The 21,452-nt window shown below is 43.9% G+C and overlaps 1 protein-coding gene and 1 long non-coding RNA gene across 2 annotated transcripts in view; one reads left to right on the top strand and one right to left on the bottom strand.

The window, feature by feature from the left end:
* DPYSL2 (dihydropyrimidinase like 2) overlaps nt 1-21,452 on the top strand; it is a 148,410-nt gene that overhangs the window by 20,149 nt on the left and 106,809 nt on the right. The window lies entirely within an intron of this gene.
* Nucleotides 12,195-21,442, bottom strand: LOC149440392 (uncharacterized). The gene is made up of 2 exons (XR_016307654.1): nt 21,271-21,442; nt 12,195-14,620 (listed from the first exon to the last, which is right to left on the bottom strand). It is a non-coding gene; the product is annotated as an uncharacterized LOC149440392 (long non-coding RNA).

Genomic DNA, 21,452 nt, shown 5'->3' with positions numbered 1-21,452 from the left:
TTTTCTTTACCTGCCGAAGTAGTGTAATTCTTGTGTTTTACATACCTGTGGCGCTTCCATTACCTCTTTATAGTTTACCACTTTTAATCTACAGCCTGATCACTGGAGTATAAATAAGAATCATAATCCTGATAATTCATCGTACAGTAAGAAGGCAGGTCATAGAGGAATCTGTAAAGGAAAAACAGCAAAGAGAATATTTATATGCATTATGTGCAGTGCACATATAAATAAATATATATATATATATATATATATATATATATACTGTATCTGAAAAAAACTTCCAATGTGCTTAAATGTGGGACAGAAGCATTTTAAAAGACATTTTGAAATTTATGTAAAGAAATAATGATGATCAGCTGATATAACATGCATTGAGGGAGTAGAAACCGAATAAAACCCCTTGTTTTTAAATTCTGAGCAACAATTTTGCCCTTCACGCCTAAGGGTAAAACAAATCTTAATGCCTAAGCACAATTTTGCAACATTGACATGTGTTAGTAAAACCGTCCATATCACCACAACTACTTTGTACATCCAGGTGAATTACAACCCAAAATAAATTTTCCAGCTCCTGACGATCGCAGCGATACCATATATGTGTGTTGTTGTTTGTACCCATAGTACAGACCAGAAACAATAGTGCGCATTTTGTTTTTCGTTTACCTAAAACGCACTGACACTAACTGACACTATTACCAATTAAAAAAAAAAATCCTGGCCTTTGACCCTGACCCACTTTTCGTGGCACTGAACTAGATCAAACCTTGATCTAGGTATTTTTTCTTTATTTTTTCTTTTATTTTTTAATATTTATCTTTTTTTTTTTTTTTTAACAAACTGTCCCCCCCCCCTCTATTCCAGGAGTTAGAGAGATACAATGTACCTCTCTCCTCCTTTCAAGAGAGAGAAAAAAAACTATGTGACTGGGCTGTACAGTGACTGATCACTATGATAGCCAATCAGGGGCTATCACAGCGATCATGTGACCCAGAATCTGGAGTCCTGGGTCCCAATTGTTAGAACAGGACCTGGGGCTTTCAGTGACACCCTGGTCTTTGTGCTGGGAGCGAGCAGTGCAGCAGGCTCCCAGCAGAAAGACAGGTACACAAATATGCAGCCCCACGGAAAAAAGCCCAGTTCTGTGGTGTCGTATACTTGTGTTACGTCGGCGTCAAGGGGTTAAAGACAAATTGATGTTTCAAAAAAGAGGTATGTTAAAATTTGTATTAGCAACCCCCATTTTCCTAGTGTTACCTCTGCTTTCCCATTACATCAGCTGTGCAGATTGTCTGCATATGATTCTGCATTCACATATGCTCCAGAAAAGACCCAGTGATCTCAGTAATTTCTACAGACCTGCTCAGACACACCCCTTCATATTCTCTGCAATAGTAGTCTATGTGGAGACACTTGTACAGGGGGTGTGGCTGCTACTCAGCTCTGCCAGCATAGAGAATTGAGGTGTAAGGGCAGAAAGCATCATTTTCAATGACAGGAAAATGTGTTAATTGCCAAGCACAAATCAGTCAAAAATCATGTGCTGGTACAGGACTATAAAGAGATAAAAGGTGTTTGCCATCAATTGGGCTTTAATATTACATGAATAAATGGTCCAGTTCTCTCATACAGTATGTGTTTTAGGAGTGGTCTCAATCTTTACCAATTCATTGCATTTATTCTGAAACACACTGTACTGTGTCAGTTTTAAGTTTGCAAATGACTCTTTTTATCTAACACATGGCCTCCCCAGAGCATTCACATCTAGGCATTCTGGGTAATGGAATGCTAATGAACACTAATAGACCATGAGGCCTGACTTAATCCATTAGTGTTTTCTTTAAAAACATTAATGGTAGAAGAGTTTCTGGTGGTTCATATCGGTATTGGATGGGGTTTCTCAAATAGGGGATTTGTATTGTAGTTTTGTCTTTATTATTGTGTTGTGAACCATTTTAACATTTAGCCAACACTAAATTGTATACGGGTCACACACTTTCTGAGTCTTGTATGTATGAAAGGGATATTTTAGCTGATGAGTTAGTGATATAGCTGTGACAGTCAAATGGAATCATACTAGATTTTGAAGCCAGAGAAATCCATTTCCTTCTTAGTTCCTAGGACAAAAAATGTACTGTACATGAGTAAGTTGGTGTTGTTCCCTAGTATCCCAATCAGTAGCAAATCTGTTCATCCAAGTGAATGGAATCATACTGGAATGGATGATTTAGTCCTGGAATGTGTCATAGCTAATATGTGTACTAAGCCATAGTATGGTGATCCATCATACATGAAGATGAGATGTTCACTCACAGTGCTTACCTGATTGGTTGAATTGGCTCTTCATCTTTATAAACGTTCATGGTAGATTTTAATAACCTTGGCAATTTTTTACCCTCCACAGGATTATGTTTCTGGGCTTATGCTTATATTTTATAAGTCAGCCAGGTTTAAAATATGAAATGGTGGGTTATGTTTTAGTGGGGTTGTGTATACCATGGTATGCTTTTATATTAGTATGTAATTAAGAGGTGTTCATTGACTATACGGTTATGTGTTAATGTATATGTAAACCCTCACCTTGTAAAAAACAATACATTCAGATATATATATATATATATATATATATATATATATTTATATATATATTTTATAAGTGATCACATGACCTTTGTTATCTGCTGCATAAAGGGCTTGGTGAGGTGTGGGTTGAGAAACAGCAGTATACTGATCTTTCCAGTGAATGGCCGTGCAGTGGGGTTGTGTCTGTCGAAGCAGAGAAACAGAAGTACACTAATCTTCCCAGCGAATGACTGTGCAGGGGGGCATGTCAGCAGAGGAAGAGAGACAGCAGTACACTAATCTTCCCAGTGAATGGCTGTGCATGGAGGCGTGGCAGCACAAGTCTGACCATTGGAGGACAGGCAGTTTGTACTCCCAGCACAGCCAGAAAACTGACCACACTAGAATGGATGTGCTTCTTTGCCTCGTATGGTCAGTTTGAAAACTGTAAAGCAGGGGAAATGGCAGGATCACCACGTATTGCACAGAAACAAGCAATACAAAGAGGAAAGGATAAGTTTTAATACAAGTATACAGTACAACAGACACATATCAGAAATACGAAATGTTGGGGAAAGGTATTCTTTAATTATATAGAATTATTATTTTTCTTTATTTGGTGGTTTTGTACATTTATTACACCCTCGGTGGAAGTCCATTTAGTGGAAGTTTGACATTTTTTGGCACATACTAGATTTACAGTCAGATAAGAACCAGGTTGTTGGCAGGTGTAGTTCAGCCTCCCTGCACAGGTGTAACTGTTACAGCAGCCGCTATGCAGACAAGATGGAGAAGAGGAACTTTTGTACCTCTGAGGCCTCCATAGGAATCATCAGGGCAGCAGCTGTCTGATTGGATGCTGCGCTGAGTGACCTCAGCAACCATCTTTAATGAGGGCAATGCTAATTCCCAGACAGCCTCGAATCGTTTGGTTGTATCCTTGATCACACTAGTGAACTGTTAATTTAGCATAATCCAAGAAACCTTACTCCTATACAAAGACATATATACAGAGGGTTTCTTCCAAGAGGAGGCTATGGTGAGTTTAGCAGCTAAAAACATAAAGAAAATGAGCCTTCGTTTGGGGCGGGGAAGGCCCTCTATCATTCCTTTAACCACTTCAAGTCCAGACACTTTCACCCCCTTCCAGTCCAAGCCAATTTATACCTTTCAGCACTATAAAACTTTGAATGAAAATGACCATTTACCAGTCATGCAACACTGTACCCATATGAATATGTTATCCTTTTTTTGAGACAGACAGAGCTTTCTTTTGGTGGTATTTGATCACCACTGGGTTTTTTATTTTTTTGCTATATAATGAAAAAATACTGAAAAATTTGAAAAAAAATTATTTTTGCTTAGTTTTTGTTATAAAAGTTTGCAAATAAATCGTTTTTCTTCAAAAATGTAGGCCAAAATGTATTCTGCTGCATTTTGTGGGTAAAAATAACTCAAAACTGCATATTTTATTTAGTTTGTGTGAAAGATAGAGATTCTACAAATTATGGAATTTATTTGAAAGTTGATCAGTTGAGACCCTAAAATGCTGGACGCTGGTATGGCATATGGCAGTGATCAGGAAGCTGATATGGGGTATGGCAGTGATCAGGACGTTAGCATGGGGTATGGTGGTGATCAGAATGCTGGTATAGCGGTAGTCAGCATGCTGGTATGAGGTATGGGGGAGATCAGGATGTTGGTATGGGGTATGGCAGTGATCAGGATACTGGTATGGGGTATGGCGATGATCGGTACACTGGTATGGGGTATGGAGGTGATCGGGATGCTGGTATGGGGTTTGGGGGTGATCAGGATGCTGGTATGGGGTATGGCAGTAATCAGGATGCTGGTATGGGGTTTGGGGGAGATCATGATTCTAGTATGGGGTATGGAGGTGAACAGAATGTTAGCATGAGGTATGGCGATGATCAGGACGCTGATATGGTCGTAGTCAGGATGCTGGTATGGAGTATGGTGATCAGTGTGCTGTTATGGGGTATGGCGGCGATCAGAACGCTGTTATGGGGTATGACGGTGATCAGGATGCTGGTATGGGGTATGGCAGTGATCAGGATGCTGGTAAGGCATATGGGGTGATCAGGATGCTGGTATGAAGAAGAGTGATCAGGTTGTTGCTATGGGGTATGGCAGTGATCAGGGTGTTGGTTTGGGGTGTGGCGGTGATCAGGACACTGGCATAGCGGTGATCAGGACATTGGTATGGTGGTGATCAGGACATTGGTATGGTGTATAGGGGTGTTTTTGTGCACACGGGACAGGTGACCGGGACTGGCTGCATTATTTATTATGGACATGCTGGGGCAGTGATTAGGGACACAGGAGCACTAAAGTGGGACACTGGGAGGGCTGGCACTGCAGTTTGTGAGTGTACATGCAGCCTGACAAGCTGCGGTACTCACAGGCTGCAGGATTGCTTCTCTTTACTCTCACACCGACAGCAGAGAGAAGCGATCTTTAGTTTCACTTTACAGTGTTTACAATGTGTGTGCTGTAATTGGTCCCAGCAGTCACATGATAAAACACCTTGTGATCACCTGGACACAGTGGTAATGTGATCTGCTGTGTTCAGGCGATCGCCAGGCTATGAGCTGCACAGGAGCTGCTGATGTAGGCTGACGAACAGGTATGTTAGCTCGCATCGGCAAAGTTTCTCGTCCGTCGTCTATAAGCAATGGGCAGACGGAAAGATGTTAATAAAGCAATGCAAGGTTGTTGCTGAACCGGAATCCTCAAGACCTTTTGTATCAGGGAAAACAGCATGTTTCAAAAGTCTCACAGCTTCGGACACTCCCACCATCCGTGATACATAGTGCCAAGCAAATGACAGCCCCGAAGACAGAGGGGCGAGGAAGTCGGGTACAGTCTTCAGAAGGAACGAGATGAGAGGGAACCAAGTACCATCTGGTCATTGCCTTTACATTCGCTTCCACTAGAGAAATATTTAATAAGACTTTACATGCCCGAGTGGAAGGAAGAACGCCAATGTTCTACATCTTTCTCTGAGGCTAAATCCGAGTCCCATGCCCGCATATAAGGGAATTTGTCATCTGAGGCAAGTAGCAACTTGTAAATAATATTTCCTATGTCCTGCTTTTCCTATGTCCTGCCTCCTGGGTACACCATGACTCATAAGATGACTTTGGGGTCCTTAAAAACTGCTGGGCCCCGGGATCACAAAAAATAGGAGATTTCATAAAATCAAAATGTTACAGAGGGGGGTATTTTCAATTTCGTTTGGCAGTGTGCTAAAGTAAAAGGGCATTTGGGCTTTAAAAAATAGCCGATGCTGTACAGGCCTTTATTCAACCACCATCGAAAGGCCTCTGAGTCTTGACCTGGGAGAAAAGCAGGTTGTTGAAGAGGTTGGATAATGGGTGAAAAGGTGAAATTAGCTTACAATTGTTTCGCACTTGATCCCAGACAGCTAGGGAATTGGAGAGAGTGGGGACTAAAATAGGTGCCCTTCGCCTCGCTGGTTGCCATTTTACGAGGTCTAGTGGGACCATATTGGTTGCAATCTGTTCTATAGAAATCCAATCTGGTTTCTCCAAATGGGAGTAAAGTATTGACAATTGGGCGATCTGAGTGGCTTGGTAATATTGCACCAGGTAGGGGAGGCCTAACACTCCAGCCGTTTTTGTGCTGTGACCCTTTTCCACCCCACACAAAGTGGAGAATTTTAGACTGAAATTTAGATAGGTCCGAGTGAGCAATTGCTATTGGCAGGGAGCGGAAGTAGTAGAGTAGCCAGTTTGACAGAATGCATTTTACCTAGCCAGGATAGATAAAGGATTGTCCACCCCTGAAGATCCCCCTCCAACCTCTTAAATAGAGGGGTATAATTTGCTCTGTATAAGGAGAATAAGGAGGGTGTCAAATGAATCCCCAAATATGGGACAAAATCCATCCTCCAGGATGAGGGAAAACACCTTCTGTAGTCAAAACACTAAAGGCAAAGCAGTTCATTGTGACCAATTTGTGTTCATTCGCTTGGATACCTGAGACCTGAACTAAAGGTGTGTAAAAAGTTGGTCAGATTAGGAAGAAAAATCAGAAGAGAGGTAATGAAAAGGAATAAATCATCCACAAACAATGCTCACTTGTGGGTCTGGCCTCCGCAGTCCACCTTGTGAATGTTCGGATCCGATCCGAAACTGATTGCAATTGCTAATATTTTGCTATGGCGAATATAAGGGGAGAAAGGAGGCACCCCTGTCTAGTACCCCTCATGATCTGGATAGGGTAAGAATGGTGTCCTTGTAGCCACACCTTGGCCACTGGCATTGCATAAAGCATCTGTAGACGTAGCGCCCTATAATTTTCAACTTCACCAGGGTCCTTGCCCGGTTTTCGGATCACTGAAATAAATGCCATGTTCATATCAGAATCCATCTTATGACCAGCCCTCAGAGAGTTAAACTGCTCCAAATGAAAAGCCAAGGTTACAGCAAATTTTTTATATTATACTGCTAAGAATCCATCTGGGCCAGGTGCCAAAGAGTGTTTCATCTGCTGAATGACCAGGAGAATTTCTTTAACCATAATACGGGAGTCCATCAGCTCCCTGTGGGCCGCTGTCAATCTGGGAATCTTAACCAATTAGATAAAGGTTGAGGAGCATGGGAGTAATGCATATAATCTCTCGTAGAGGAGTGTTTTTCCACCACACATCAACAAAGCCCTCTGAATGAAGAAGCTTGGCAAGACATTGAATTGCCTGGGGTGGGCGGGGCAATTGTGCACCCAGCGATTAGATTTATCAAGGTTCCAGTGCCCTCCACATACTATATTACCCTCAAAATGTTGAGAGAGAGTGCAAAACATATTGGTAAAAAAAGGCCACTTTATCTGTATTAAGGGCGTAGTATGAAACGAAAGTATATAAGAGGGGGCCTATGTAACCCTTCAAAAAAAAGTAATGGCCTTAATCTCCTGAATCAGGAAACATGCTTAGCAAAAAAGATAACTACCCATTTTGTTTTGGTTTCCGCATTAGCGGTGTAAAAAACTGGAAAAAAGGTTATGTAGAAACGGTGGTTTGTAGGTAGCAGGAAAATGAGTCTCTTGCAAGATGACAATATTTGCCTTCTGAGAGTGATAATATTGAGGGGCTTTATGCCTCTCAATCTGGGAGTTAATTATGAGAAAGAAGCCTTAGTAGAGGTTTAGAGGGGGCCATGGCATACACACGGAGGTGGTAAGAGGAAAAACATAGCCAAGCTGCTGCTTACCATCGATCGACTCTGTAGGGTCCAAACTCTCAGAGGGGGTGATCTGGGGCCCAGGAATACAATCATCTGAAATTGTAGCTCTCCGCTTTTCCAAGGGACACAGGAGAAAGGAGGAGTAAAGACAGATTAGAAAAAGAGATAAATAAAAAAATAACAAATGGTGCAGTACATCCACATCAAAATATAATCCACAAAAGAAAAACCAAGATCTGCTTCTCCACAGACCAGGCCTGAGTCGGAACCCAAGGAAAACCTGTACTGTGAGTCAGGGTTTGCTGTAACCATCCCAAACTGAAATGACACTGAAGATATAAAATAACAGGCATCAAAGCTCTTCCACTAACAAAAACTGAAGGTATAAGCCGAATAAACAATATAACAATATATCAGGTCAGATTTATCATAGACTCAAACAGCCACTGATTATGCTCTAGGGCAAGGGGATCAACCCCATAGCCCTCAAGGCACGCTGTGGAGGGTAGGGGAGGGTGGTGAACACAGAGTCACCTGTAGGATCAAAAAGCATTCAGATGGGATGGTCAACCCAGGTTTCCAAGGAGGTATGAACATCAATGGGCTGTAGTGGGAGATCAAGGTGTTTGAGCATTCCTGAAGGAGTTTTGTGACCTTCAGAGTTGGTGTGACCTCAATTGGTGCATGAGGTGATCTTTGCGAGGAGGCCTTTTGAGGTTTTAGGGAGATGATTTCAAGATGAAGCTGTAGTTTCTCCTCTTCCAGGAAAGTAGAGAAGGCATAAGGTTTGTCTTGTAAGTGAAGTGAAGATGTAGAGTAAAGGTCCACCAATATTTAATGTCCTGACAAGCTAGGGTTTGCTAGAGAGGTTTCAAGCCATACCTTTTCTGGATAGTATAGGGTGAGATATCCGCAAAGGTTTGCACTTATTGCCCACGGATGGTTAATGACTCAGTAGACCTAAAAGCTTTCATAACCTTTTCTTTGGTAGCATAAAAGCTTCACAATATTATTGCATAGGAGACCATCAGAGCATAGGGCTTGGAGAGCCCGATGCACTCTGTCTAATTTCAGGCGATGGTCAGGAAGATCTGGGAAGAGGTCATGAAGGAAACAGTGAACAACAGTGTCAGTGTCCTTCTCTGATTCTGGCAGTCCTCAAATTCAGAAATAGTTGCACCTCGAGTGATTCTCTAGGTCATTATTTTAGAGAATGCAAGATCCAACTGCTCCTGCAAGACCTAGATATGCTGCATATGCTGATTAGTACAAGCGATGATGGTCTGCAGCTTTGTCTCCACAAACTGAACCCGGGTGTCCAAGCCTTGTATGTCCTTCTTAATGTCAGCTGTAATTTGTGCCTCTATTCTAGCAAGGCCCTGTTCCAGCAGATCAGAAAATGTGGCCAAGAACGCTTGGTGTCCCAGATCCCCTTAGAGGAAATGTTAGGTGACATAGCTGCCATTTCTGTGCTAGGGGGCTAGAAAGCAGGCTGAGAATCCATGAGGCTATCAAATGTGCGCATCAGCAAAGATTCTGTGGAGGCTTGGGACTCTGTTGTGGATAGATAGGCACTGGTTGGAGGGGAATGTGCTGCACAGCCGTCCAGGAGGGGCTCACCATTGCCGCAGTAGCTGGGCTGAATCCTCCTTGTGTCTCCCTGTGTGTTGCAGCGGCTATCTTGGGCTCAGACTGTAGAGAGCCGCTTGCTGCGGGGGACGGGATCGAGCTCGGCGTCCAGCTCTGCTGGCCATACATGAAATGGAAGGGTCCTGGGAGTTGTATAACCCAGCGGGGAGGGAGAAAAGCCCACTGGGTATGCTGTGTAGGCAAGCGCCACCCTACATTTTTATACTTCTTTTATACTATTAGGGGGATTTTTGGAATGTTTGTGATTGCATGCATTTCAGTTAATATAGTATTTTATTTAAAATAAAGCTCCACATGTGAGTCTTTTTAACACGTGCAGAACAGGAAAATTAATTACTGGAAAGTAGTGGTGTTATGTGTTTTTGAGAAAATACGGGGGGCCACAGATAGCATTAAAGATAATTTCAGTGGTGTGTTTAGCAGCGGTTATAACGCAACTGAAGTTTCATATCTGTCAGTTTTTTTATAGCCCTATACCCTAACATGTTATGAATTGTGGCTGATTTTTGGTTGGCATCTGCCCTCTCCAGGGCTATATGTTGGTAGAGTTACAGCCACACCCCTCGGCCCAAACTTGTACTACAGACAAACAGGGGGTCATGTCTACAAGGTCTGTTATTGGGTGCTGATAATTGACAGCACTAAGGCTCCATGCACACTAGGAGCTGAAAAACACTGGATAAAAAACACTCTATATTAGCGTTTTTGCTGGCAGTCTTTCCATTTTTGTACCAGTGTTTTGGTCCGGAGTGGATTTTGAGGGAAACCCCCACACCAAAATGTTTTTAAAAATGGCATGGAGAGCTCCCAAAAATCCATACCACACCCCCATCTAAGCATGCAGCCTGACAGGCCAGGAACAAGTGAGTGCCCTCTCTCCTGAACCATATCAGGCCACATGCCCTCAACATGAGGGGGTGCTTTGGTGTAGGGGAGCTCCCTCCCAAAGCACCTTTTCCCCATGTAAGGGCCTCTTAGTCACAAGTTTTCTAGAAGCCCTCTTTAACCACATGCCGCCCAGCCACTGCTGAAATACGGCAGCAGGGCGGCACGGCTGGGCTAAACCACGTTTTAAAACATGTGTTTGAAAAACAGGTAGGGGGCGCGCGCGAGGCGCGCCTCTGCCCTACCTGTCCCGCCGATCACGGCCGCGGATGTCAGTCGCCGGGTCACAGCCGGCTGTGTCCCGCTGATTAGCGACAATCACTGACAGAGAGCAGGGCTGCAGTAGCTATTCCCGCTATTTGTAAACGCTATAACTTTCACGTAAACCAATTAACACTTTTTTTAGCAAAGACATGTCGCAGAATGCATTTTGGCCGAAATTTATGACGATATTTGATTTTTACATTTCTTTTACTGGAGATGTTTTACAGCAAAAAGTCCAAAATATTGTTTTTTTTTCTCAAAATTTTCAGCATTTTTTTTTTATAGTGCAAAAAATAAAAAACACACAGGCGATCAAATACCACCGAAAGAAATCTCTATTTGTGTGAAAAAAAGGACATATATTTAATTTATGTACCATATTGCATGACCGCGCAATTGTCCGTTAAACTAGCACAGCGCTGTATAGCAAAAAAATGGCGTAAATTGCAGTATCTATACCATAGTTTGTAGACACTATAACTTTCACACAAAGCAATCAATATACACTTATTGGGATTTTTTTTACCAAAAACATGTAGCAGAATACATTTTGGCCTAAATTTGTAACCAACTTTGAGTTTACTATATATTTTTTATAGCTGAAAGTAAAAAATATTGTTTTTCTTCAAAATTTTTGGTCTTTTTTTGTTTATAGCGTGAAAAATAAAAAGCGCACAGGTGATCAAATTCCACCGAAAGAAAGCTCTATTTGTGTGAAAAAAAGGACGTAAATTTCGTTTGGGTGCAGCATTGCATGACCGCGCAATTATCAGTTGAATTAGTGCAGCGCCAAGTAGCAAAAAGAGGCCTGGTCATTAAGGAGGGTAAATCCTCATGAGGGCAAGTGGTTAATAAAGGGGCTCCATTATACCCCCCCCCATGCTGCCCATATCCTGAGTCATTCCCTCCCCCCAATTCTGCACCCAACACTGGCTCCCGCTGTCTGACAGCTCCACATCGTAGCTGCTGCTAAATAAATGAAGGGGCAGGGCCACCCAATAACATCACTGGGTGACCCCACCTCCTTGTGATTTCATTGACCCAGCATAGGCCGATCCAACTAAAAAGGCTGGCTTCATATGGTGAGACTGGCAATTCCATTTTTTTTTTTTACATGAAAAATGTTTATTCTACATGTAGTTTCCTAATAGCAAGTCAGTAACAGGAAGGGTCAGATTTAAATCTTATATCTGCAGTGGGTAGCTCAGGAAAGTAACCCTGACTGGAACAAAGTTCTGCTTAAAGAGTATGTAAACCCAAAAATTTCATATTCCTAATATGTGCCTGCTGTACCATGTACTTGCATGAATAAGTATCCTGTTCTCTTTGTATTGCTACCTTTGTGCAAAATCCCTGGTGTTCCTGCCAGTTCCTCTGCTTTCATATTAAATACATTAGGCATTAGAGCAGTGTGGTCAGTTCTCTAGTTGTACTGGGAACTCTGCGTGCTCTCCTCCAATGATCAGACTGCTGCTCACATGCCCCCCTGCACAACCTTTCACTGGGAAGTTCTGTGCTACTGTTTCTCCAGCCCCAACTCTCTGTTCAAAGCTTTGTAAGGAGCTTAGAGGGTATGCAATCACTTATAAAACGGGAAAAAAATGGTATTTAAAATTTATTTTTGCATCATTACACAAATGTTTTGCCTTTTTTTTCCATATTAAATTGAATGGGTTGTTTTAAAAGGTGAGGGTTTACATATACTTTAAGACACAAAGCAGAGATTGTTATTATTATTATACAGGATTTATATAGCGCCAACAGTTTGCTCAGCGCGTTACAATATAAAGGAAGACAATACAGCAACAATACAGTTCAATACAAGAGGGTTAATAGAGCACTGCTCCTCAGAGCTTACAATCTAAGAGGGAGGGGCTGATGGTACAAAAGGCAATAACTGTGGGGGACGGACTGGTAGGTTAGATGGAAAGCAGTCAAAAAACCAAGCAGCTCGAAAAAGACTCCAAATGGGTCTGTTGTAATACAGACCAGAAGCAATAAACAATTGTAAGTCTGGTTTAATTTGACATTAAACTACACTTTCATACATCTCAGACTCTCATCCTTACTCATATTCCATACCTCCTTTGGTAATTGGGTACATTCATAAAATATGGTAACACTAAAGTATAGGAAGACACCAATCTGACACTAAACAAGCTTATTTAAAAGTCGCAGAAGTCCAATGGGGTACATTACAACCCCCAATAAAGACATAACTAGGATGTGTATCGTATTTGTTTTCTATCAAATCGTAATTTCATTGTTTTCAATAACGTTTGTAGTTACAAACAGGGATTTTTTTCAGCAAAAATGCGGGGGGAACACAATTCTCCCACATTAAATATATGCAATGGAAAGGGGTGGTGATATGTGCTGGAGAGTCTATTGTTGTTGGCTGCTGGGCGATCTACTGTCGCTGGGGGGGATTATTGCTGTGGTGGGGGGTCTATTGTTGCTGGAGTCGTCAATTGTTGCTGGTGGGGGATCTGTTCTTGCTGAAGGGAGAATTTATTGATGATGGGAAGGATCTATTACTGAGGGAGGAGTCTATAATTGCTGTGATGCTAGCTGCTAAAAGATCTATTGTTGCTGGCAGGGTCTGTTTCTGTGTTAGATCTATTGTTAAGGGGGTATTTTGTTGTAGGAGATCTCTTGTTGCTGGGGTAATGATTGTTGCTGGTTTTCTTGTTAACATTAACAAATTCCATGCAAATTACTTAGCACCACAAAATGATACTTAGTTCTGTAATTTCTAAATGGGACAGTACTGGGAGGTGTGTAAGGGATGGAGTCAAGGGTCGGTACTCGGAGGTGGGTAGGGGGTGGAGACAAAGGGAGACGTGAAAAGGGGGAGTACCTGCACCTGTTCTCTGAGAAAAATGCCTTGAATATAAACCAAACAATAGTTATTTTTGAGAATCCAATATAAGCCTGGTTGATGTATCTCGTTTCTTGTTGTGAGTGTTGCCTGTCTAAGGGTCATGTCCTTCCAGTTTCCAGGGACTACATATCCCATGGTACCTTGCTGTCTTCAAGCAGTGATTCTTGTACTGACTCCATCTCCTGAAACTCCTCCTCTCAGCACCTCCGTGGTTCAAAAGGCAGGCTTTGTGAAATGTGTAACACAGCAGTGCCTACTCAAAGGGCTGTCACATACCTGGTGGAGATGGAGAGGGGGCTTCTCTTGTACCTCTTGTCCAACACCCCTGGTAGTGATGACAGGGAGTGTGGGGACACAAAGTGGTATGAGGGCCAGGGTAGCAGGTAGCACCAGCTGGGGTTTGCAGGAAGCAGATGACCGTAAATCACCAGGAAGGAACCAAGAACTGGAACATGGTGACACTTGCTGGGCAGCCTGGAGTGTAGCCAGGGCACAACTCAAAAGTTCAACAGCCGGGCAGCGAGGTACAGGAACATCAGGCAGAGACGGAGTCAGGATTCGATGGTTTTCTTACATTTCCCCCTTCCAATGGCCAACCTCCAGATGCCCATCTGCAACATCTTTTCAGGATGGGCCTGAAAGAATGTCTTTATCAGTCTTTTGGAGTGAACATTTGCTTCTGGTTCCTATGAGTTTGGACCATAGCCCTTCCATTTAATTAAATACTGAATAGCTCCCCTTCTTTTCCTGCAGTCCAAAATTCCTTCGACTTCATATTTCTCTTTGACATTGTCTACTGTACATGCGGGTGGACCTGACTCACGTCCAGGGAATGGATCTAGTCTTGTGGGTTTTAACAAGGATACATAAAAGAAAGGATGAGTTTTGTTTCCGGGAGTAAAATTCATAAACTGCTGGATTAATTTGTCTCTTGACAGCAAATGGACGAATACATCTGGGTCCTAACTTTTTGGACGGACACAACAGTTTTAGATTAGCAGTTGACAGCCAGACTTTGTCACCTAGTTTGAGATCCAAGTCTCTTCTCCTCTTTCGTATCAAATTCTTTTTTTTTATCTTGCTGGGCCTTGATAATAGCTTCCTGCAACACCTTGGTATTTCACTGCAAGAATTTCAACCTTTCCTGGAACAGAAGAAACAGGCGTGGTTTCAGGTGAAAAGGTTGGAAAATACCCATAGTTTGCCAAGAGTGGAGCCTGTTCTGTGGCCGAGTGAACTGCATTATTGCCCTAGTTTAACCACTGCAAGTCCGGACACTTTTACCCCCTTCCTGTCCAGGCCAATTTTCAGCGCTATCACACTTTGAATAACAATTACGCGGTCATGCAACACTGTACCCATATGAATTTTTTAGCATTTTTTTTAGACAGATAAAGCCTTATTTTGGTGGTATTTATTCACCACTGGGATTTTTATTTTCTTTGCTTTAGAAATGAAAAATTCCAAAAATTTTGAAAAAAGGTGTTTTTCTTATAAAATTTTGCAAATAAATAATATTTCATCATACATCATAAAAATTTTTTTTTTTACATTTTTATTTTTTTTATATTTTTATGTTTTTTTTTTAAACATACTGTCACCCTAGCAGTACAGTGTCACCAGTACTTCTTGTGGGGGGTGATGAAGATTTTTTTTTTTTTACACTGATTGCTTTTACACCTATAAAGGCTGTAAAAGCAATCATTTCTCCTTCTCTCTGGCTGCATTCTTGCAGCCATTGAGAAATATTGTGTGAGCTGTGATTGGTCACAGCTTGTCACATGGTACAAGGCTGTTGTGAATAGCCTTGTACCATGTCACATCTGTGATCATTCACAGATTTCACACGTAGTAAGCAATGATGTCAGAAGTGACATCAGTGATCACATGATCGGGACCTCGCACAGAGGTCCTGTACGACGATCAGTGTTCCACTGTGTCCGGAGGACACAGCGGACACCGAAACGCAGTGCTGTGCGCTCCCAGGGAGCGCGCACAAGCAGGGGGCGGGGAGGCTGTTTATAAACGTCCACCCGCCCCTGCACTGCCACCATCCGGCCGTTTATATACAACGGACAGACGGGAGGTGGTTAAAGTCAGACTGCCAAAATTATGTCAGGACCTGTGGAGTTTGCATTCAAAGCAAGAATGACAAAACCAAAGCCTGGGCCCTTACCCATTCCCAGAAGTCCTTGGGAAATGATCAGTATGGACTTTGTTGTCAAGTTCCCTCCATCCGAAAAATTTACTACCATCTTTGTGGTAGTCTACAGGTTAACCAAGATAGCCATCTTGGTTATCCTGTCGACTACCACGAAGATGGTGTATCATCATGGCGGCTTGGGTTCATAGCACTCTTAAACAGAATGGCACTTACCTGTCATTATAAGCACCCTTCCATGCATGAGGAAGGACCGCCCACAAGGGATGCCAGACAGGAAGCAGATGGAAACTTGGAATAAACACTTAAAAAACAGATGCAGAGGGAGCTTGGGGGAGGACAGAGTCATTCTGAGCTGGACTTTAAGACAACTCTGTCACAGCAAAAAAAAAAAAAAAATCTAAAAGAAGTGCCTGCAATAAAATACTTTTGATACTTACCTTTCCAGCAGGCAGTAAATATTTACTTTGCTATCTTCAATTGCTGTGGCCACTGGCAGTAATCTTCAGGTGAATGGCTGGCAGCATTTAGTCGCACAGTGATTTTCATTGAAATGCTCTATTCACTGTCCTATTCATTTGCATGGCTTACATTTGGCAGTGGTACTGCCTGCCAAATGCAACATGCTGCATAATCTTTTCTGCACTGAGCAGCAAAGCATCCGAGGCTGCAGTAATATGTGTAATGTGCTCTCCCTTCTGGCCACCATCGCAGTTTTAACTGCCTGCATTTACCGCTCCCAGCCTGCCTATTTAAATGAGGCCTTTAAAAGGTCTTTACAGGTAACTTTTTTGTATTACTCTATTTTTCAAGTGAGAAGAGTTAATTTATATATATCAGTGATGGCCAACCTGCGGCCCTATACAGCCCTTTGCCATTTTTTGTGTGGCTCTCAGGGCCCATGCAGACACTAATCTGTGTTTAATTATTTCCGTTAGAGATTTCTAGCAGTCTCACGTAATGTGTCTCCATTGTGTGACAGCCTCCTGAAGCATTGTCCCCAGTCTCCAACCACTCCTATCACATGTCCACAGTCTCTGGCCATCCTTTGTATTATGTCTGCAGTCCCTGATCTTCTCTTGTATCATGTTTACAATCTCAGACCCTCATTTGTATAATGTACAGTCTCTGACCATCTCTTGTATTATATCCAGTCTCTGACCATCTCTTGTATCTTCTCTACAGTCTTTGATCATCTCTTGTATTATATCCACAGTCTGTGACCATCTTTTGTATCATGTCTACAGTCCCCGACCATCTCTGGTATCATGTCTATAGTCTCTGACCAACTCTTGTATTATATCCACAGTCTCTGACTATCTCCTGTATCATATCTTCAGTCTCTGACCATCTCTTGTATTATATCGACAGTCTCTGACCATCTCTTGTATCATGTCTACAGTCTCTGACCATTTCGTGTGTAATGTCTGCAGCCTCTGAGCTTCTCTTGCATCCTTTCCAAAGTCTCTGACCATGTTCTGAATTATGTCCACAGTATCTGACCATCTCTTGTATTTTATCCTGATTCTCTGACCATCTCTTGTATTATGTCCACACTCTCTCACCATCTCTTGTATCCTGTCTGCAATCTCTAACCATCTCCTGTACCATGTCTGCAGTCTCTGACCATCTCCTATACCATGTCCACAGTCTCTGACCATCTCCTGTATCATGTCCACAGTCTCTTACCATCTCCTGTATCATGTCTACAGTCTCTATCTCCTGTTTTATGTCTGCAGTTGACTATCTCATGTATCCTGTCTACACTTGCTGACCATCTCTTGTATCCTGTCTGCAGTCTCTCACCATCTCCTGTATCTTGTCCACAGTCTCTGACCAGACCATCTCCTGTAGCATGTTCGCAGTCTCTGATCTGACTATCTCCTGTATCATGTCCGCAGTCTCTGACCTGACTATCTCCTGTATTATGTCTGCAATCTCTGACCATCTCCTATTTTATGACTACAGTCTCTGACCATCTCCTGTATAATGTCTGCAGTCTGACCATCTCCTCTTTTATGACCACAGTCTCTAACCATCTTATGTATCTTGTCTGCACTCGCTGACCATCTCTTGTATCCTATTCGCAGTCTCTGACCATCTCCTCTACCATGTCTTCAGTTTCCGACCAACACTTTTATCCTGTTCGCAGTCTCTGACAATCTCCTTTATCATGTCCACAGTCTTTGACCATCTCCTGTACAATGTCCACAGTTTCTGACCATCTCCTGTACCATGTCTCCAGTCTTTGACCATCTCTTGTGTCCTGTCTGTAGTCTCTGACCATCTCTTGTACCCTGTGTCTGGGATCTATGATAATAAATATTCTCTGGATTTTATGTATAATTCATTGGTGATGTTGAGGGCCGCACTCGACACACCCAATATCAAAAAAGTTGACCAATATAGAGAAACTGTTTTCCTCTAACTCACTTTCTCTTTGTGTAGTGTTAGAAATTAACATATTGCATACATGAATGTATAACATGATATGAAAGTGTATAACATGACAGCTCAATGCAATATCTACAATACCGGGCTCCTCCAACTCCTGCCATGCTCACCCTTCAAACTCCTTGTAGCTCTATGTTTGCCCCATTGGACTGGCGCTATTCCTTTGTAGATCCATGCTTTATCCTATCGCCTTGCAATGCCATTATCTCCCTCCTCTCTCCTTGCTTTGCCATCCTCTCTCCTTTATCTCCCTCCTTACATTGGAGTGCCATGTTTCCTCTCATCTCCATGCAGTGCCATGCTCTCCCCCTATCTCCATGCAGTTCCATCCTCTCTCTATATCCTAGCAGCGTGATGCCCTCCCTCCTCTCAGTGCCATCATCTCCCTCCTATCTTCTTGCAGTGCCATACTCGCCCCTCTTGGCCTGGTCCTCCTCTCTCCTTGCAGTGCCATGCTCTCCCTCCTATCTTCTTGCAGTGCCATCCTCCCTCTCCTCTCTCCATGCAGTGCCATGATCTCACTCATCTCACCTTGGAGTGCCACGTTCTCTCCTTTCAGTGCCATGCTCTCTACCCTATCTCATGCAATGCTCCATACTATTTCTATGCAGTGGCGTGCTCTCTCTCCTACCTTCCTGCAGTGCCATCCTCTCCTTCCTATTTCCATGCAGTGTCATGTTCTCCCTCCTATCTCCATGCAGTGCCATGTTCTCCCTCCCATCTCCTTTCAGTACCATGCTCTCACCCCCTAACTGAACGCAGTGCCATCCTCTCCCTCCTATCTCCTTTCAGTACCATGCTCTCACCCCCTAACTGAATGCAATGCCATCCTCTCTCTCCTATCTCCTTTCAGTACCATGCTCTCACCCCCTAACTGAATGCAGTGCCATCCTCTCTCTCCTATCGCCTTGCAGTGCCATGTTATCCTTCCTAATTCCTTGCAGTGCCATGTTCTCCCCCCATCTCTTTGCAGTGCCAAACTATCTCTCCAATCTCCTTGCAGTACCATGTTCTCCCTCCTATTTCCTTGCAGTGACATCCTCTCCTTCCTATCTCCATGTGGTGCTATCCTCTCCCTCCTATCTCCTTGCAGTGCCATCCTCTCTCTCCTATCTCCTTGCAGTGCTATGCTCTCTCTTATCACAATGCAGTGCCATGTTCTCCCTCCAATCTCTTTGCAGTGCCATACTCTCCCTTTTTGCAGTGCCATATTCTCCCTATCTCTTTGCAGTGTCATGTTCTCCCTATCTCCTTGCAGTACTATGCTCTCCCTCCTATATCTCTGTAGTGCCATGTTCTCCCTATCTCCTTGCAGTGCCATGCGCTCCCTCCTATCTCCTTGCAGTGCCATCCTCTCCTTCCTATCTCCTTGCAGTGCCATACTCTCCCTCCTATCTCCTTGCAGTGCCATCCTCTCCTTCCTATCTCCTTGCAGTGCCATGCTCTCCCTCCTATCTCCATGCAGTGCCATGTTTTCCCTCCTATTTCCTTGCAGTGCCATGCTCTCCTTCCTATCTACTTGCAGTGCCATGCTCTCCTTCCTATCTACTTGCAGTGCCATGCTCTCTCCCTCCTATCTCCTTGCAGTGCCATGCTCTCCTTCCTATCTACTTGCAGTGCCATGCTCTCTCCCTCCTATCTCCTTGCAGTGCCATGCTCTCCCTCCTATCTCCTTGCAGTGACATGCTCTCCTTCCTATCTCATTGCAGTGTCATGCTCTCCCTCCTTGCAGTGCCATGCTCTCCCTCCTATTTCCTTGCAGTGCCATGGTCTCCCTCCTATCTTCTTGTAGTGCCATGCCCTCATCTCCATGCAGTGCCATCCTCTCCCTCATCCCCCTTGCAGTGTCATGCTCTCCCTCCTATCTCCATGCAGTGCCATGTTCTCCCTCCTATTTCCTTGCAGTGCCATGTTCTCCCTCCTATCTCCTTGCAGTTGCATGTTCTCCCTCCTATATCCTTGTAGTGCCATGCTCTCCTTCCTATCTCCTTGCAGTGTCATGCTCTCCCTCCTATCTCCATGCAGTGCCATGTTCTCCCTCCTATCTCCTTGCAGTTGCATGTTCTCCCTCCTATATCCTTGTAGTGCCATGCTCTCCTTCCTATCTCCTTGCAGTGTCATGCTCTCCCTCCTATCTCCATGCAGTGCCATGTTCTCCCTCCTATTTCCTTGCAGTGCCATGTTCTCCCTCCTATCTCCTTGCAGTGCCATGCTCTCTCTCTTATCTTCTTACAGTGCCATGCTCTCTCTCTTATCTTCTTGTAGTGCCATGCTCTCCTTATCTCCATGCAGTGCCATCCTCTCCCTCATCCCCCCTTGCAGTGCCATGCTCTCTCTTATCTCCTTGCAGTGCCATCCTCTTCCTCCTATTTTCTTGTAGTGCCACCTCTCCTTCTTATCTCCATGCAGTGCCATCCTCTCCCTCCTTGCAGTGTCATAATCTCCCTCCTTGCAGTGCCATCCTCTCCCTCTTATCTCCTTGCATTGCCATCCTCTCTCTCCTTGTAGTGCCATGCTCTCTCTCCCACCTATCTCCATGCAGTGCCATGTTCTTCCTCCTATCTCCTTGCAGTGCCATGCTCTCCCTTCCTCCTATCTCCTTGCAGTGCCATGCTCTCTCTCCCTCCTATCTCCTTGCAGTGCCATCCTCTCCCTCCTTGCAGTGTCATCCTCTCTCTCCTATTTCCTTGCAGTGCCATGCTCTCTCTCCCTCCTTGCATTGTCATCCTCTCCTTCCTATTTCCATGCAGTGCCATTGTTCTCCCTCCTATCTCCATGCAGTGCCATGTTCTTCCTCATATCTCCATGCAGTGCCATTCTCTCTCTCCCTGCTTGCAGTGACATCCTCTCCTTCCTATTTCCATGCAGTGCCATGTTCTCCCTCCTATCTTCATGCAGTGCCATGTTCTCCATCCTATCTCCATGCAGTGCCATGTTCTCTCTTCTCCCCCCTTGCAGTGTCATCCTGTCCCTATTTCCTTGCAGTGCCATCCTCTCACTCCTATTTCCTTGCAGTGCCATCCTCCCTCCTATTTCCTTGCAGTGCCATGCTCTCTCTCCCTCCTTGCAGTGCCATGCTCTCCTTCCTATTTCCATGCAGTACCATCCTCTCCCTTCTCCCCCCTTGCAGTGTCATGCTCTCCCCCTTGCAGTGTCATTCTCGCCCCCCTCCCCCTTGCAGTGCCATGCCGCGGCCCGGTATTGGATTGCAGCGCATCAATCTCGGCTCGCCACTGCATTGCAGTCGTTGCATCCTCGGCGGCGGCCCCGCCCTCTGGCCACGCTTGTCATTAGCATAGCGGCTGCCCCCACGTCCAATAGGAACGTCCGGGAGCTGTTGCCTCGGATGAGGACAGGGAGT

Source organism: Staurois parvus, unplaced genomic scaffold, assembly GCF_062004578.1.
Source record: "Staurois parvus isolate SC_StPar_1 unplaced genomic scaffold, SC_StPar_1.0 ptg001090l, whole genome shotgun sequence".
In the NCBI taxonomy this organism is placed as follows: domain Eukaryota; kingdom Metazoa; phylum Chordata; class Amphibia; order Anura; family Ranidae; genus Staurois; species Staurois parvus.
Note: the sequence above shows the minus strand (reverse complement) of the source record. Positions and strands in the feature narration are given on the sequence as shown.